Source organism: Alligator sinensis, unplaced genomic scaffold (assembly GCF_000455745.1).
Source record: "Alligator sinensis unplaced genomic scaffold, ASM45574v1 scaffold1115_1, whole genome shotgun sequence".
Classification (NCBI taxonomy): Eukaryota; Metazoa; Chordata; order Crocodylia; family Alligatoridae; genus Alligator; species Alligator sinensis.
In genome coordinates, this window is record NW_005842317.1 from 611,367 (window position 1) to 616,127 (window position 4,761).

Consider the following 4,761-nt stretch of genomic DNA (forward strand, 5'->3'; position numbering starts at 1 on the left):
TAACTAATTTGATAAAACCAAGGTGTCAGTAGATCACTTCATTTGCATTAGCAAAGAAAGTATTGGGAATCCAGAAATAATGTGTACAGGCCTCAGTTCTAGACAGTTTAATATTGGAAGTCAATGTCACTTAACAGAATAGGAGGCTGGGATTTAGATCAACTTTGGGGTTCTGTTCCAAACCCTCTCAGTGACTAGGGACATAATGCTGAGGTAAACACACAGAGTCTTGATTTTATACCAACATAAGTGTACAATGACATGGCTAATTTCAGTGTCTATCAGACAGTTGTAAATAGCCATGATTATCCACTTGTTTGATATGTGCAGCTGTGGTCATCAAGTATGCAAACTGTATTCTTGAGTAGAAAAAAAAATCTCATTCTTGAGTAGAAAAAAAAGTCTAATAGAGAGGTATTTTCTTAAAATATATTTAGAGTTTTTAAATGTTCTAGTTCACATGCATTGGCCAGTGTGTTTAAAAAAAAATATTATATTGGTCCAGACAAGTCATTAGTAGTGAGACTTAGTTCATTCTGGTAAAGTTTCATATAAAACTGCAGAACAAAATACTGGTAGTACTTGTATAGGTACACTGTTAATGGTTGGTAGGTCTGAAATTAAGTCTAGCAAGCTCAGTTACTGTTTTAGCTGTGAAATAAACCATTCTTTGAGAGTAACTTTGCCAATACACATGCACAAGCTAAACTAACCAGAATGGTCAAACCTAGATGCTGAGGAACCCCATTAATTCAGTAGAAATGATACCCCTGGGACATTTCATGTAAACTGGTGTAAGTGAACGGAAACTGGTCTAGACTTGTAACAGACCAAAATTTCAGTGCACATAGACTGGTTTCAAAATGTCAGAACCCAATCTAAGATAGGCTTAGATGAAAGTAGTATCAAATTTAATCAGTTTAGGGTAGACTGGTCTATTGAACTTCTGTATCAGATCCCCTCCCGATTCACGTTAGGTTGCAGTCTCCCAGCATCCCAGGATGCTTTGTGAGCCCTTGCTAAATGCACCCTCACAGGGCAGGTGGGCTAGCCTCAGACTGCATTCATCTACTTTAGCAGAGCACCAGACTGGCCCTGCCTCCAAGCTGTCACAGAGCTGAGGCTGCAAAGCCTCTGCTCCCAAGTCCTGCATCCTGCTCTGCCCATCAGTCAGGCCAAGCAGTGGTGCGGGGAGGAGCAAAGGCTCCCCACCCTGCACCCCCCAGCCAGAACAGCTGGGGGGGGGAGGGGCTGCATGGCAGAGACTTCCCCAATCCCCTGCTGCTTGGCCCACCTGGCCAGCACAGCTTTTCTCCACAGCCCTACCCCTGGGAGCTGTCAGCAGCAGAGGGAAAGGGGGAGATAGCAGAGGCTCCTGCCACATGGACCCAGGCCCCCCAGACCCAGCCAGAACAGCTTGGGGAGGCCATGCAGCAGAGGCCTCTGCTTCCCCACCCCCCTGCTGGTGACAGCTGCCAGGGGAAAGGGCTGAGGACAGATGCTGTTCTAGCAAGCCAGGCCAGGCAGCAGAGAGGGGGGAAGGCCCTGCTGCATCACACTCCCCAGCTGTTCTGACTGGTCTGGGCATCTGTGTGCCCCCACCCCCACCCCCAAAAAAAAAAAAAAGGCAAACGTGTTCTGTTCACTCCCAATCCATTCTATGCAGCTTAGAGAAACCCATGAAGGTTTGATCAATTCTGCCTCTGGCTTTTTGAATTTCTGTGCCTAGCCATAAAGTACCATGTGATCAAGCAGGCAAAATATTCTGCAATGTAGAATACCCCATTCAGAAAGACTTGTTCAACTAAAGTGTCTGCTTACCATAAGCTAACACCTATACTTAGCGGGTCAGAGGAACCAGGCGGCTTTTGAGATAACTTTGTCTCACTTCAGTAGCAGTCTTGCAGTCTGTCCAGGGACAGGGAAGAATAAATGCAAAGAGTACCAAGAAGCCAGACAAGTGTGTAGTACTTTCATTCCTTATCTTCATATTCCTTTAATATGAGAATTAAAAATACCCTTCACCTCTGCCCACCTTCAGAAGATGTGGCTGTAAGAATGCCCATAGAAACCTAAAATATTTTTCCACGGTAGCATTTCTATATTCACACATATTTACATTGTCCTCTGTGGAACCTGGTAAGTTTCAGAAAGGCAACACAGGTAAACAGGTATATGCAAATTTTGGGGGGGAGGGGCGTTTCTGTCACAATCAAAAGTACATGGACAGACCTGACAGTTGCCCTAGATGGGCTTGTGAATGTGACAAAAAAGCTGCCATTTACTGGGTCACACCATAGGTCCATCTTGTCCAGTATCCTGTGTCACAGTGGCAGAGGGTGGATGCTGAAAGGGAGAGTGAACTGGGTATGACCAGGGTTTTTTCCACTGTTCCTCTCTCACTTGCAGCCTCCAGTATTTGAGTGCTATCCAGAAAACCACCTTTTGATTCCTAACTCTGGACACACGTTACTAGTTTCAACCACGTTTGCTCTAACTTTATAAATCTAGCCTTGGTCAGTATTTCACATCCAACCAAGAACAACTGCATTACTGTCTCCAGATGGCAGCAGGCAGGCCAGGCTGGCAGCTGTAATTGAGGGCTCCTTCTACACCCTCCCTATCCTGAGAAGCACAGGAAAGGAACAGCCAGTCCTAAACTGCCTGCCTAATCCAGCTCTGCCTACTGCAGCGATTCTCAGCCCGGTGCCATGGGGTGCTGCATACTGTTAGCGCTGTGAGGTGTGCATACCTGATTCATGAGATAAACCCAGAGATTTCAAATAGGAATCCCTAGTATTAAAAACATGTTGACCTGTTGCAGTCTAAGTTCCATGTAACAGAAGAATTGCTCTCTTTCTGTAGTAAAAAAAATGTGAAAACTAAGAGCTGGCATTTCCTGAGGGCTGCCTGCAGTCTATTGAAAGGCGTCTCAAGTCTAAAAGAGGTTGAGAACCAGCAGAGGGAGAACATGACCACAATCACCCTGGGCAGCCGCACACCCCAGCATGACCCTACTTCTGCCCTCCTCCCACTGTTGGTTTTTCCAGCTGTGGTAACCTATCCTCCAGATGAATATAATAGTTCAGCTCTCCTAAAGTTTCTAAGGTGCAGACAGAAGTGGCATTTTGCCCCTGATCTGGCCACAAAAAGCAGGTTATAGCTGTGACCAGTATCATAGCAAGGACGGGGTGTGGGTTGAGAAGGGCGACCGCCTCAGTAGCTGAGGCAAAGGGGCGCCAACAGGCACTGCCCAGCCAGTGCACAGTGCTAGACAGACCTGCAAGCTGCTCATTTGGGGGGGGCGGGTTGCAGGGACAGGGGAAGGGTGGCTCCCAACACTGCGTCCACTCCAGGGCAAGCATTAGGGGATGTGTTCCCCCTGGATCTGTGAGTGGGGTAAGGGCTGGCTACCGCTGATGGCTTTGCCCCGGGCGCCCAACTTCGCTGCTACGGCACTGGCTGTGACCAAACACAAGTGCATGCTGCAAACCACTTAAAAAATGGCTAATTGACTGAAAATCTGATCCCTCATTGCATAGGGGTTCAGATGAAGATGCTACAAAATGTTTCATCTTCTGTAACTTGTGTCTGCAGAGCTCCCAGCCTGTCGCTCTTTTCAGAATGCGAGGGGGGAAAGGGAGCAGAAGGAGATCAGCCGGGGGCGGGTTTCAGCCCCTCCTGGAGGCTGGGACAGGTGTATTGCAGCCACCCCCTGAGGTGGGGAGGGGCTCCAATTCACCCACCCCAGCCTTCAGCACCAGCTGGGGAGCCCCAAAAATGAGCTCCCTCTGCTGCCTTTCCCCCTCCCATTCTGAAAACAGTGAGCATTGGCAGAGTGGCCATTGCTTTGGGAGCCTGGCTGCAGACTCCCAGCCCCAGCTAGATTCCCCTCTCTCCTGGAGCCAACGGTGAACTTCTGTTTGGTTTGGCATAATGTTGCAACTCAGAACACTTTGCAAAAATCTTTCCAAGTTATAGCTAGGAGCTGCACTTCTGTCTGCAACCTAGAGTCAAAACAAACCTGGTAGGGGAACTACAGATTTGTGGTCACCTTGGGGACAGTGACCATCAATCAATCGAAGTCACCATACAGCGTAGGGTGGGTAAGATAACTAGTAAGGTGGAAGTGCTTGACTTTAGGAAGGCTAACTTTAGTGTGCTTAGGAGTCTAGTCAATGACGCATTGCAGGAGAAGAGAATTGGTGAGATGGGAGTCCAGGAAGGGTGGTCGTTCCTAAAGGCAGCGATCCTTTGGGCACAGAGGGAGACTATCCCAGTACAAGGGAAAAGGGGGAAAGGAGTCAAAAACCTTCCTTGGCTAAACAGGGAAATCCAGGGAAGCCTAAGGGCAAAAAAGAAGGCATATAGGCAGTGGAAGCAGGGGGAAGCTACCAAAGAGGAGTATACCTACTTGGCCCACACTTGCAGGGAGGCAGTTAGAAAGGCCAAAGCAACTACAGAGCTGAGGCTGGCAAAACAAATTAAAGACAACAAAAAGTCTTTTTTTTTTAAGTATGTAGAGAGTAAAAGGAAGGAGCAGGGAAGCATGGGACCCCTAGTGAACAAGAACCACTGGCATGGCTGTTTGAGCACTTGTTTTGCTCGGGTCAGGTCCTGGAGGACTGGAAAAGGGTCAACGTGGTGCCTATTTTCAAGGAGGGGAGGAAGAAGGATCCGAGTAATTATAGGCTAGTCAGTCTCACCTCCATCCTTGGAAAGGTCTTTGAAAAGATTATGAAGGATCATATTTGTGGGAGT